Source organism: Oncorhynchus gorbuscha, linkage group LG02 (genome assembly GCF_021184085.1).
Source record: "Oncorhynchus gorbuscha isolate QuinsamMale2020 ecotype Even-year linkage group LG02, OgorEven_v1.0, whole genome shotgun sequence".
NCBI classification, from domain to species: domain Eukaryota; kingdom Metazoa; phylum Chordata; class Actinopteri; order Salmoniformes; family Salmonidae; genus Oncorhynchus; species Oncorhynchus gorbuscha.
In genome coordinates, this window is record NC_060174.1 from 55,762,257 (window position 1) to 55,777,353 (window position 15,097).

At 44.2% G+C, this 15,097-nt stretch overlaps 1 pseudogene; it reads right to left on the reverse strand.

The window, feature by feature from the left end:
• Nucleotides 1-1,368: 1,368 nt before the first annotated feature.
• Nucleotides 1,369-15,097, reverse strand: part of LOC124004906 — a 128,860-nt pseudogene continuing 115,131 nt past the window's right edge.

The following is a 15,097-nucleotide window of genomic DNA, read 5'->3' on the forward strand; positions in this document are numbered from 1 at the left end:
GCAAAAATTCTCCAAAGATATGTCAATTGGTCATGGATTGAAGTAAACATGATGAACAGTGGGGTCTGAAATTATTGACACCCTTGATAAAGATGAGCAAAAATGACTGTATAAAATAAATAATTCAAATACTGAGCTATATTGTATGCTCAAAAAATTAAGGAAATTACATTATTTCATACGAATACAAATTGCTCAGTGACAGAGATTTTGTTTAACAAGTAATATTTTTTTCCCTCAAAGGTAGCGATCAAAATATTGACACCCCTGTTTTCAATACCTCATCTTGTTAGGAGAACGGCACAGAGCCTTTTTTCTACAATGTTTTATTAGTTGGAGAACACATTGGGAGGGATATTAAGACCATTCTCCCATACAGTATCCTTCCAGATCCTTGATATCCTTTGACTGCGCTTATGGACTGCTCTCGTCAATTCATATACAGGTTTTCAATGGGATTCAAGTCCGGAAACTGAGATGGCCATTTCAAAATGTTGATTTTGTGGTCAATAAATTCAGGAGTGTGCTTGGGGTTATTGTCTTGCTGAAAGATCCACTTGCGGCCAAGTTTCAACCTCCTGGCAGAGGCAACCAGGTTTTGGCTAAAATGTCCTGGTACTGGGTAAAGACATGAAAATAATAGCTCTTTGGCCGCACACAGTGGTGGGTTTGGAACTTGTGCAGTTTATGTCTCAGTTGTTGAATCTTGTCATGTTCATACAAATATTTACACATGTTAAGTTTGCTGGAAATAAACGCAGTTGACAGTGAGAGGACGTTTCTTTTTTTGCTGACTTTATGTTGATGGAGCATTACAAAAAAAAATACCAGAGGAAGCGCAAATCTATTGAGTTTTTGGGGATAGAGTTGTTGGTCAAATCTCTTATCCAAGCATGTTCCAGCGGTAGAAGAGAGGGAACATTTCTCCTGGACAAGGCCTAAGACTCACTCTCAAAGATCAGTTGCGTCATACAAAAATATTTTGTTGGGACTAAATTACATGACAACAAACAAAATGCATAATCTGTTTTGTTCCATACAAAAAAGCTTTTCAGCACTTATTTGTTATACAGCAAGCTTGTGCTTTAATCACCAAAATGGACTGAAACAACAAACCCTCCAGTTTCCAGAAAATAAAGATATTTTGATGAGATTGTTGAATAAGCACTTATTTACCTGGGGTTGCCAATTCCCCAGATGGTATTGAATAATACATTTCGTTCTTTATCTTTCCATACAGTTAGTGGACATGTCCCTGCTATAGTTGGATACAACAGCATTTTGGCAGTTCAGAACTAAACAAAAACGTACATTTCATAATATGCGAAGGTCACCTCTATTAAAAGATAATTAAATGCATAAACTATGCCAGTTATGAAACATTTATTAACAAACAACTGTTTTATGCAACAGAAATGCGCTTACTTTTGAAGACTAGGAAGACCTGAATGAATATCTTATCCTATAAAAGAAACACACTGCAGATATATTTTTGCGTGTTTGTTTTTGACAATGCAATAATATTGCAATTTCACATTTAATGCTCACAGTTGACACTGACTCACAAATTTAACTCAATTACTGCACTGGATCTACACCATTTTAAAACATTAAGATACCATGATACCGTGATCTGACTCCACTCTATCTTGAGATGACCATCTTTGTTACCTGGGTCTTCCTCAGCAAGGCCCTAACCAGCCAGCTCTATAAGCAGTTTGCCTCATACTTCCAAAGCACGTGGATGCTGCTTTACTTTCTTCTTTTTTTGCCTGAGGTTTTGTGTAAATGGGTCCATAGTTATCGGTCATGTAAGAGTGAGAATGGGGAAAGGGGAGGAAGGTATTGGGATAACTGAAGGCTCTCCTGTTTTACCTATTTGATTTTCAATGACGATCAAACACCTCAATGTTTCCCCACTGTTAACAAATACTGACACTTTTTCAAAGCCCTGTCCCTCAGCTTTTTCGCTTATCTTTTGGTTTCATTTTGTTCTCAGTTAATGCCGTAGAAACATGGTCTCTGTTCAGCACGCAGTCTTTAGACATCTCTAACCTGCATCCCCAGGAACCGAAGATAATCTAAGATACAAACCCCTATGAGAGTTCTGAGGGGAACTGTTGCAGGCACACACTGGTGTGATGTTATAAATTATCTTACTTTTACCATTACTACTGTTCTTTTCTATCCTTAAATTGGCATGACACTGGTACACAAGCCACCCTTTCACCCATGTTTGTGGTATAATAACCTACAGCATCCAATAGCAATCTCAGACTTGGGCTGTAGATCTACTATTTACACAGTCTGAATATACATTGGAATCAAGTATGTATATAGATTGGCAATTTCAGTTACCTTTCAAAAGTGAAAGCTAAAGTCTTCAATTTTTATGTTGGGGGTTTTCAATCCAAGAGATGGAGTGTTAGTCTTTATTGTCCAAACTGTCGAGAAGAGCTTGCAAAGATTGCTGGGAAGGTTCTGAGGTTTTGCTGTTGTTGGTGCTGCTGTTGTCAATGTTTGTGTTCTCTTCCTGGTCCTCTTCTATCACCTCCTCTGTGCTGCTCGTGGTGGTGACCTTATTCTCAGTTATGGTGTTAGTGTTGTTAGTACAGCTCCCATCCATGCTCATGTCAGTGCACACAAGGTCAGTGGTAGCATTGTTTGTGGCCACTGTAAAGTTCACTGCACCGACTACTGCAGTGGCTTCCGTCACTTCCTCAGCGTTATTAAACTCAGCCACAGGTTCAACACTGCTGCCCACTGCAGTCTCAGTGTAGACCTCGGCAGCAGGCTCAACGCAGATGTTAACAGCAGTCTCAGCACTGACTCCTGCTACCTTGTCTGTGGCAACATCAGCTACAACAACCCTCGTCCCGGCTTCAACATTGGTGCTGTTCAGTGCTGTGACCTCGGCCTTTACCCCATCCACAGACTGGATATGGACTTCTGCTACAGCATGGGTGTTGATGGCGTCTACTGCATTTTCAGCTGGGACAATTGCATCCTTGGCCCTGATGTCTAATGTCTCCACGGTTTGACTGAAATGGAAAGCCTGAATGAGGCGGACCAAGTGTTTGACCTTCTCCAACGAAACTTGCATTTCGTTCTGTCGAGACATGATGGTGTTTTTGGTCTCCATGCATTCCTATTTAGAGGGGAGGAAACAGGGTTGGGCATTTCAGAATAATGGACATAATAAATTAAGTCACTTAAATTAATCCAATAAATGAAGTGACTTAAAGGTAGACTCAGTGATATGACAGATGCAGAAAGTAATCAGCATATTGGGTAAATTTTCGCAACAACTAAGAGCGTTGAAGCGCGAGGTTCAACTTCTCCACTGTTTTGGTCCCGTGGCTACCACGCAGTAACAGCGTGAAGCGAACCTGTGCACATACACAGATACTGTGACTGTGTGAGAGCAAAGTCTTGCATCTCGCTTATCGAAATATCTGCGGTACTGCTCATGGCAAAGTTATTTCACCGAGTCTACCTTTTAAAAGAACAGTTTCAAAATACAATAATGGCTTGTGGAGTCCCACAAGGCTCTATATTTAGACTGTTATTTTTCATATTTTACATCACTGCACCTCATCTGGTGTCAAATGTCTCCATTTGGTTTCAGTCAGGTTAAGACTCCCAGGAACTAGTCTAAGCTATATGTTCGATTCCCAGTGAACCCACGTAAAATGTATGCACGCATGACTAAGTCGCTTTGGATAAAAGAGTCTGCTAAACTACATTTATTATGCTGGTTCCTGACAGATCCACATTTGCTTCCTAACAGGCCAGATAGCAAGCTAGATGTCTCCATCTCTTTTTGAACTCTCTCTAATTATAGCACTACCAGTGATGTTTTTATAAATGTATCGTTTTTATAAATGAGCTAAAGTATTAGTATAACAAGGTAACCGCAAACTAAGACTTTATCCGATTAGCAAGCATTTTGCTATGTAACTAGCTTTGTTATCAGTGTGCAAATGTATCTTTGGATGCGTTTCTATGATATTTTTAAAATGTATTTAACTAGGCATGTCAGTTAAGAACAAATTCTTATTTACAATGACGGTCTACACCGGCCAAACCCAGACGACGCTGGGCCAATTGTGTGCCGCCCTATGGGACTCCCAATCAAAGCCGGTTGTGATAAAAGCCTGGATATAAGCTAAGAGAGCATCAACGCCTGGTAAGCAATAAGGGTAGTTGCGTAAATTACCTAAGCCACACTATTATTCAAGATCTCAAATACTTCCATCTATTTCAGTACATCCATCTGAAAACAACTCGCTTATGAAGGTGTTTTGCGGTTACTATGGAGCTTACCGTTATGGAGTTACTGAGTTGTTTGACCCCTTGTTCCAACTGTTCTCGCTCCAGTTTCAGTTCAGCACTCCACTTCATTAGTTTTTGTTTCTCCTCCTCTTTAGCTTTTAGGAAACAGAAACAACACACAGACAACGGTGAGACTTTAAAAAAAAATCTGACTGAAACGGAGCCACACATTTGATGTTTGTCAAGGCACAAGGTCTTTAGTGTGCTATTCCTACCTTCTTTATAGGCGATATAGGAATGAACAATAGCCAATGTTCCTGGCCATTGAATTGAATCTTCTTTTTTCAAAATCTGGAGAGAAGAGCACAGCTTTGTTGTATTGTGATTGAAAAGTCATGACATTACCTAGACGTGGAAGAGAACAATGCTGTGGTCATCCTTTGGAGATGTCACAAAGAACAAACAAAATGAATCAGATGGGAGTGTAAGATGCCATCCTCCACTAACAAAATGAATGGGACAGAATTACTTAAAACAATACTGAATCATGTTGAAGCTTTCAAAGGAAGGAACAGTCATTTCGTCGTAATGTTTTCGCCTAGAAATAAGGACTAGCTGATGAAAGCCTGAGGGGAAAACTATGTCTCTGCCAATGTCAATAGATTATCCACTTTGAAAGAGTAGCCAAATTCTCAGATCTATACTGCTGAACCACTGGACTGCTGGGCCAAGCCCCTCGATTGTGGGTGCTGCGTTTACCTGCTCTTGACATTTGGGACAGATCCACATGCCTTTAGGAATGGTTTTCAGGGGTGGGTCCAGGCAGTCCAGGTGATAGACACGTGAGCATGTGTCACACATGAGCAACTGGCCACTGCGTCTGCACACAGTGCAGAAATCCTCATGGATGTCTCCCTGTCAGGATGAATTGCACCAATCAGTTTCTCTGCCTGTCTAGGCCTGACCAATCACGTGTGCAGAGGCAGGGCAGAGGGGCCGTGTGTTGATTTGAGGATCATCCAATCATATTACGGTTTCTGTGTTCTTTTAAAAGGTAACACTTAAATAAATAATGTGTGTAATTCCAACACTGAAATGGAAAAGCTCATTCTAAAAGCCATTGTGAATACCATTCTGCATTTCCTATTTGAAAAATATAGTTTAAAGTATGTAATAAACTACTTTAATACTGCAGTATGTTTTAATGGCATTTAAAAGATCTAATCTAACTGATCCTACTTAAAAATAATGTAGGAAATGTAACAATTTCACTCAGGCTGTATCACTTGTTCCTTTTTGAGAGTAGGGGGAGTACTGAATTTGAGGCGAGGAGTACTGTTCACTTTGTAAGATTGCATCAAAAATGAAGGTTCAGACAGTAGGGAATAAATCAATAAAAACATGTCTGTACTTGTCTAGGTCTTTAGACATGAGGTACTGGGACATTTCAACTCCACTAAAGTATTTGTAACAGCCTGTGGACAATACCACCAATATAAAAAGGGAGGGGCAAGAGTAGGTGAAGTCAGTATGTTAGGATAGAGCCCCAGAAAGTCCAGGCTGCTGTGCTCTCTCCAGCTGCTACTTACATCCCCAGAGCTGGGGCTGGGCAGGGGGAGAGTGTGGTGGGGATGGACATGGAAGGGGAAGCTCCCCCCTGTGTTGGGCCACTCGGGTGCCGGGAGGCAGTGAGACAGCTGGAGGGGGAGGTCGGGGTGTGGCTGCCCAGCTTCGGATCGCTGCTGTATTTGGGAGGGCAACCTGGGTGAAATGAGACAGACGAAAAAACAAAAAGTGGGAAGGAAACAAACAAATAAACCGTCTGTCCGACATACCTTTGACAGGGGGTCCTCGTTGGCTTATGTGAAAAGGGGAGGGTGTTGAGTTGAGGGTGGAAGAGTAGGAGAAGCACAGAGAGCGGAGTTAGTGCACTAAAATGTACTACAAGCTCTACGCAGACGAAAGATTCTGAGTGTTGCCATGTCCTTTTTCGTCGCAAAAGGGGCGCCTCCTTGTAATATGCTCCGGCATTCAACATTATTTTTACTACATGGAAATTGAGACACGCCATATCATTCCTTCCGCAGTCGTAAGGGCAGTGTTCTCGCTTGGTTCCTTGACCTTAACTTATAGGCTATTCATCAAAGTAGACTATTTTTCATTGATAACCAAATATAATTTCAGCGACTGTTCAAACAGTAAACAAAAAAATTATCCACTCAAAAAGGTATTTTGTTTCGAAGTAATAACTAGTGATTACAGGCTATTGTGAAATCGTAGAACCTGCTGTAGCTAACTAGCTAGCCATGTGCTTTTTCTCCCAGAACAAAACATGATGACGTTCTATTTTTAAATGATAAGGGAATGAATACACAAGTAGCATTGCAGCACTGTAGAAACTATTACACTCAACTGAACGACTTGATTAGTGTAGTGTTAGCTAGCTACATAGTTGTCTTTGCTGTCTTCGTATCCAAGATAATTGTGTAGTTTAGAGCGTGTAGTCTTAGAGTGATTATCTTAATTTACTGAGGTTAGCTAGCCAGCTATTTGTCGTCCTTAACGTAGGAGACACTGCTAGCTAGCCAACAGCTAGCCAACGTCTACTGAATAGAACTTCCGCACTCAACAACCCGGTCGCATTTTCGCTCCACAGGTAGTATCACATTTTTCATTTCATTTCATTACAGCACAACGGTTTGATTTGTTTGATAGCTAGCTACATAGCTAGCTACATAGCCGTCTGTGTATCAAAGATAATTGTTGTCGTTCTTTTGTAACGTAATCAACACTGCTAGCTAGCCAGCTAGCCCCGAATAGCAGCACTGTAGAAACTATTACACTCAACGGAACAACTTGATTAGTGTAGTGTCAACAACGCAGCCACTGCCAGCTAGCCTACAAAGTCAACAACGCAGCCACTGCCAGCTAGCCTACTTCAGCAGTACTGTATCATTTTAATCATTTTAGTCAATAAGATTCTTGCTACGTAAGCTTAACTTTCTGAACATTTGAGACGTGTAGTCCACTTGTCATTCCAATCTCCTTGCATTAGCGTAGCCTCTTCTGTAGCCTGTCAACTATGTGTCTGTCTATCCCTGTTCTCTCCTCTCTGCACAGACCATACAAACGCTCCACACCGCGTGGCCGCTGCCACCCTAATCTGGTGGTCCCAGCGCGCACGACCCACGTGGAGTTCCAGGTCTCCGGTAGCCTCTGGAACTGCCGATCTGCAGCCAACAAGGCAGAGTTCATCTCAGCCTATGCCTCCCTCCAGTCCCTCGACTTCTTGGCACTGACAGAAACATGGATCACCACAGATAACACTGCTACTCCTACTGCTCTCTCTTCGTCCGCCCACGTGGCACACCCCGAGAGCTTCTGGTCAGCGGGGTGGTGGCATCGGGATCCTTATCTCTCCCAAGTGGTCATTTCTCTTTCTCCCTTACCCATCTGTCTATCGCCTCCTTTGAATTTCATGCTGTCACAGTTACCAGCCCTTTCAAGCTTAACATCCTTATCATTTATCGCCCTCCAGGTCCCCTCGGAGAGTTCATCAATGAGCTTGATGCCTTGATAAGCTCCTTTCCTGAGGACGGCTCACCTCTCACAGTTCTGGGCGACTTTAACCTCCCCACATCTACCTTTGACTCATTCCTCTCTGCCTCCTTCTTTCCACTCCTCTCCTCTTTTGACCTCACCCTCTCACCTTCCCCCTACTCACAAGGCAGGCAATACGCTCGACCTCATCTTTACTAGATGCTGTTTTTCCACTAACCTATTGCAACTCCCCTCCAAGTCTCCGACCACTACCTTGTATCCTTTTCCCTCTCGCTCTCATCCAACACTTCCCACACTGCCCCTACTCGGATGGTATCGCATTGTCTCAACCTTCGCTCTCTCTCCCCCGCTACTCTCTCCTCTTCCATCCTATCATCTCTTCCCTCTGCTCAAACCTTCTCCAACCTATCTCCTGATTCTGCCTCCTCAACCCTCCTCTCCTCCCTTTCTGCATCCTTTGACTCTCTATGTCCCCTATCTTCCAGGCCGGCTCGGTCCTCCCCTCCCGCTCCGTGGCTTGACGACTCATTGCGAGCTCACAGAACAGGGCTCCGGGCAGCCGAGCGGAAATGGAGGAAAACTCGCCTCCCTGCGGACCTGGCATCCTTTCACTCCCTCCTCTCTACATTTTCCTCCTCTGTCTCTGCTGCTAAAGCCACTTTCTACCACTCTAAATTCCAAGCATCTGCCTCTAACCCTAGGAAGCTCTTTGCCACCTTCTCCTCCCTCCTGAATCCTCCTCCCCCTCCCCCTCCTCCCTCTCTGCAGATGACTTCGTCAACCATTTTGAAAAGAAGGTCGACGACATCCGATCCTCGTTTGCTAAGTCAAACGACACCGCTGGTTCTGCTCACACTGCCCTACCCTGTGCTCTGACCTCTTTCTCCCCTCTCTCTCCAGATGAAATCTCGCGTCTTGTGACGGCCGGCCGCCCAACAACCTGCCCGCTTGACCCTATCCCCTCCTCTCTTCTCCAGACCATTTCCGGAGACCTTCTCCCTTACCTCACCTCGCTCATCAACTTATCCCTGACCGCTGGCTACGTCCCTTCCGTCTTCAAGAGAGCGAGAGTTGCACCCCTTCTGAAAAAACCTACACTCGATCCCTCCGATGTCAACAACTACAGACCAGTATCCCTTCTTTCTTTTCTCTCCAAAACTCTTATTTCAGCTCTTATCTCTCTCAGAATGACCTTCTTGATCCAAATCAGTCAGGTTTCAAGACTAGTCATTCAACTGAGAATCACGGAGGCGCTCCGCACCGCTAAAGCTAACTCTCTCTCCTCTGCTCTCATCCTTCTAGACCTATCGGCTGCCTTCGATACTGTGAACCATCAGATCCTCCTCTCCACCCTCTCCGAGTTGGGCATCTCCGGCGTGGCCCACGCTTGGATTGCGTCCTACCTGACAGGTCGCTCCTACCAGGTGGCGTGGCGAGAATCTGTCTCCTCACCATGCGCTCTCACCACTGGTGTCCCCCAGGGCTCTGTTCTAGGCCCTCTCCTATTCTCGCTATACACCAAGTCACTTGGCTCTGTCATAACCTCACATGGTCTCTCCTATCATTGCTATGCAGACGACACACAATTAATCTTCTCCTTTCCCCCTTCTGATGACCAGGTGGCGAATCGCATCTCTGCATGTCTGGCAGACATATCAGTGTGGATGACGGATCACCACCTCAAGCTGAACTTCGGCAAGACGGAGCTGCTCTTCCTCCCGGGAAGGACTGCCCGTTCCATGATCTCGCCATCACGGTTGACAACTCCATTGTGTCCTCCTCCCAGAGCGCTAAGAACCTTGGCGTGATCCTGGACAACACCCTGTCGTTCTCAACTAACATCAAGGCGGTGGCCCGTTCCTGTAGGTTCATGCTCTACAACATCCGCAGAGTACGACCCTTGCCTCACACAGGAAGCGGCGCAGGTCCTAATCCAGGCACTTGTCATCTCCCGTCTGGATTACTGCAACTCGCTGTTGGCTGGGCTCCCTGCCTGTGCCATTAAACCCCTACAACTCATCCAGAACGCCGCAGCCCGTCTAGTGTTCAATCTTCCCAAGTTCTCTCACGTCACCCCGCTCCTCCGCTCTCTCCACTGGCTTCCAGTTGAAGCTCGCATCCGCTACAAGACCATGGTGCTTGCCTACGGAGCTGTGAGGGAACGGCACCTCAGTACCTCCAGGCTCTGATCAGGCCCTACACCCAAATAAGGGCACTGCGTTCATCCACCTCTGGCCTGCTCGCCTCCCTACCACTGAGGAAGTACAGTTCCCGCTCAGCCCAGTCAAAACTGTTCGCTGCTCTGGCTCCCCAATGGTGGAACAAACTCCCTCACGACGCCAGGACAGCGGAGTCAATCACCACCTTCCGGACACCTGAAACCCCACCTCTTTAAGGAATACCTAGGATAGGATAAGTAATCCCTCTCACCCCCCTAAGTTTTAGATGCACTATTGTTAAGTGACTGTCCCACTGGATGTCATAAGGTGAATGCACCAATTTGTAAGTCGCTCTGGATAAGAGCGTCTGCTAAATGACTTAAATGTAAATGTAAATGTAGCATGTCAAACTGGGACAATGTTTAGGTTACACCAAGTACAAATATTTGCCAGGGCATATTTTTATATTATAAATCGGATTATTTCACATGGGGATGTGGGAAGCTAAAAAAGTTAGCTAGCCTGCTATGTTTTTAGCCAGCTAGACATGCTGCCAGCTAACTTACTCTAGCAAGGGATTACATTCCTTGCTTTCACAACATTTAAAGACAAAAGGCAAAAACTTTGCTATAGCCCCCTTGAATGGAAGTGAGACCGGCAAGGATTTTATTTTACCAAAAGCTGTCCTCTACTCCAAAAATCCCATTCCACTAAGGCTGTTGCTGTGACTGTATTACTGCCCTTCTGAAAAAATATTGCAATCAGAGTGCAGGTTAACTGCAGTACAATAACTGCAGTATGTTGCAAATACAGTGCTTTGCGAAAGTATTCAGCCCCCTTGAACTTTGCGACCTTTTGCCACATTTCAGGCTTCAAACAAAGATATAAAACTGTATTTTTTTGTGAAGAATCAACAACAAGTGGGACACAATCATGAAGTGGAACGACATTTATTGGATATTTCAAACTTTTTTAACAAATCAAAAACGGAAAAATTGGGCTTGCAAAATTATTCAGCCCCCTTAAGTTAATACTTTGTAGCGCCACCTTTTGCTGCGATTACAGCTGTAAGTCGCTTGGGGTATGTCTCTATCAGTTTTGCACATCGAGAGACTGACATTTTTTCCCATTCCTCCTTGCAAAACAGCTCGAGCTCAGTGAGGTTGGATGGAGAGCATTTGTGAACAGCAGTTTTCAGTTTTTTCCACAGATTCTCGATTGGATTCAGGTCTGGACTTTGACTTGGCCATTCTAACACCTGGATATGTTTATTTTTGAACCATTACATTGTAGATTTTTTCTTTATGTTTTGGATCATTGTCTTGTTGGAAGACAAATCTCCGTCCCAGTCTCAGGTCTTTTGCAGACTCCATCAGGTTTTCTTCCAGAATGGTCCTGCATTTGGCTCCATCCATCTTCCCATCAATTTTAACCATCTTCCCTGTCCCTGCTGAAGAAAAGCAGGCCCAAACCATGATGCTTCTGTAGCTCAGTTGGTAGAGCATGGCGCTTGTAACACCAGGGTAGTGGGTTCGATTCCCGGGACCACCCATACGTAGAATGTATGCACACATGACTGTAAGTCGCTTTGGATAAAAGCGTCTGCTAAATGGCATATATTATTATATTATGCTGCCACCACCATGTTTGACAGTGGGGATGGTGTGTTCAGGGTGATGAGCTGTGTTGCTTTTACGCCAAACATAACGTTTTGCATTGTTGCCAAAAAGTTCAATTTTGGTTTCATCTGACCAGAGCACCTTCTTCCACATGTTTGGTGTGTCTCCCAGGTGGCTTGTGGCAAACTTTAAACGACACTTTTTATGGATATCTTTAAGAAATGGCTTTCTTCTTGCCACTCTTCCATAAAGGCCAGATTTGTGCAATATACGACTGATTGTTGTCCTATGGCCAGAGTCTCCCACCTCAGCTGTAGATCTCTGCAGTTCTTCCAGAGTGATCATGGGCCTCTTGGCTGCATCTCTGATCAGTCTTCTCCTTGTATGAGCTTAAAGTTTAGAGGGACGGCCAGGTCTTGGTAGATTTGCAGTGGTCTGATACTCCTTCCATTTCAATATTATCGCTTGCACAGTGCTCCTTGGGATGTTTAAAGCTTGGGAAATCTTTTTGTATCCAAATCCGGCTTTAAACTTCTTCACAACAGTATCTCGGACCTGCCTGGTGTGTTCCTTGTTCTTCATGATGCTCTCTGCACTTTTAACGGACCTATGAGACTGTCACAGTGCAGGTGCATTTATACGGAGACTTGATTACACACAGGTGGATTGTATTTATCATCATTAGTCATTTAGGTCAACATTGGATCATTCAGAGATCCTCACTGAACTTCTGGAGAGAGTTTGTTGCACTGAAAGTAAAAGGGGCTGAATAATTTTGCACGCCCAATTTTTCAGTTTTTGATTTGTTAAAAAAGTTGCAGATATCCAATAAATGTCGTTCCACTTCATGATTGTGTCCCACTTGTTGTTGATTCTTCACAAAAAAATACAGTTTTATATCTTTATGTTTGAAGCCTGAAATGTGGCAAAAGGTTGCAAAGTTCAAGGGGGCCGAATACTTTCGCAAGGCACTGTACTGCGTCCATTTTTTACTACAGTAATTTTGCAGTGTCATTGCAGTTTGCAGTTACAGTTGCAGTACACTGCAGTTATTCTGCAATTACTGCCTCCAGTTAAGTTCCTCTTATGCACTCTGGACATGCTTGATAGTGCCCAACTTGCTAATGACCACCAGGTCGCTAATTCAGCGCTCTATTGTCCCTTTAACCAAACTCACTTTAATTGATCAATTTGAAGAAAGAAGTTCAACAACAGGTTGAAACTTAGTGGAAAACATGGTCGTCATGGATGTTGTTTTAAAGCCCAAGCACAAAAAAATAAAACCTGAATTAAAATAACGGGGGGGGTTTCCAGCAGGTCAATCACAAGCTATCAGTAGTTCGCAGCCCACCTATGAGTAGCTCGTCAAAAACTAATCTCACAAGTCTCAGACACCGCAAGCTCCCAGCTAATCAACGCAACATTATCCCACCCCTGGTTAGCCACTATTGGTAAAAAAAATTAAGACAATATCTGGCAATTATTTTCAAGCAAAATTGATTGTGTCGGGTCTGTGTGGTGCACCCGTTTGTCTATCACTCCGTGTATAGCCAGTTGATGTCATAACCGTCTTGTGGGTTGACAGAAATACTTTCCCCAAAACCTTCTCAAATAAATATTAACCGCAAAGTAGGCTTACCTGGCAGAAGTATATCATGAATAAGCATAATTTGTATCTATTATTTGCTATTTGCAAACTTTACCACGAAATTAGAAGCAGCTGTAGAGAACCATCGCTAGACCAGCACAATAGATGACACATTCCTCACTCGCTACATGCCCAATTAAAGGGCCAGATGAGCAATTAAAGGGGAATAACACTCACCAAAAATGTGTCTTCAAATCAAATCAAAGTTTATTTGTCACGTGCGCCGAATACAACAGGTGTAGGTAGACCTTACAGTGAAATGCATACTTACAGGCACGAACCAACAGTATAATTTTTAGTAAAAAAATAGGTATAAGGTGAACAATAGATAAGGAAATAAAAAACAACAGTAAAAAGACAGTGAATAATAATAGTAGCGAGGCTATATACAGTAGCAAGGCTATAACAGTAGCGAGGCTATATACAGTAGCAAGGCTATATACAGTAGCAAGGCTATAACAGTAGCGAGGCTATATACAGGCACCGGTTATCAAGGCAAGACCCAGATGCAGACACAGGAGGCAGATGGTTGGAGTCTTACTTTGTTAAATAATCCAAAGGGGTAAGCAAGAGAATGGTCGAGGACAGGCAAAAAGGGACAGGCTCGTGGTCAAGGCAGGCAGAAATGGTCAGGCAGGCGGGTACAGAGTCCAGAAACAGGCAAGGGTCAAAACCGGGAGGACTAGAAAAAGGAGAACGGGAAAAACACCCTGGTTGATTTGACTAAACATACAAGCCGAACTGGCACAGAGAGATCGGAAACACAGGGATAAATACACTGGGAAAAATAAGCGACACCTGGAGGGGGTGGAGACAATAACAGGAACAGGTGAAAAAGATCAGGGCGTGACACCAGTTAGTCCGGCTAATTTAGGTAGTATGTACATGTGGGTATAGTTAAAGTGACTGCATATATGGTAAACATAGAGTAGCAGCAATGTAAAGAGGGGTTGGGACACACACACACACACACACACACACACACACACACACACACACACACACACACACACACACACACACACACACACACACACACACACACACACACACACACACACACACACACACACACACACACACACACACACACACACGTCTGGGTAGCCATTTGATTACCTGTTCAGGAGTCTTATGGCTTGGGGGTAAAAGCTGTTGAGGAGCCTTTTGGTCCTAGACTTGGCACTCCGGTACCACTTGCCATGTGGTAGTAGAGAGAACAGTCTGACTGGGGAGGGTGGGATCTTTGACAATTTTTAAGGCTTTCCTCTGGGGTCCTGGATGGCAGGTAGCTTAGCCCCAGTGATGTACTAGGCTGTACGCACTACCCTCTGTAGTGCCTTGTTGTCAGAGGCCGAGCAGTTGCAGTACCAGGCAGTGATGCAACCAGATGCTCTCAATGTTACAGCTGTAAAACCTTTTGAGGATCTGAGCACCCATGCCAAATCTTTATAGTTTCCTGAGGGGGAATAGGCTTTGTTGTGCCCTCTTTATGACTATCCTGGTGTGTTTGGACCATTCTAGTCTGTTGGTGATATGAACACCAAGGAACTTGAAGCTCTCAACCTGCGCCACTACAGCCCCGTTGATGAGAATGAGGGCGTGCTCGATCCTCCTTTTCCTGTAGTCCACAATCATCTCCTTCGTCTTGGTTACGTTGAGGGATAGGTTGTTCTTCTGGCACAACCCGGCCAGGTCTCTGACCTCCTCCCTATAGGCTGTCTCGTCGTTGTCGGTGATCAGGCCTACCACTGTTGTGTCATCTGCAAACTTAATGATGACCTCCTCCCTATAGGCTGGCCCTGAGGGGCCCACGTGTTGAGGATCAGCGTGGC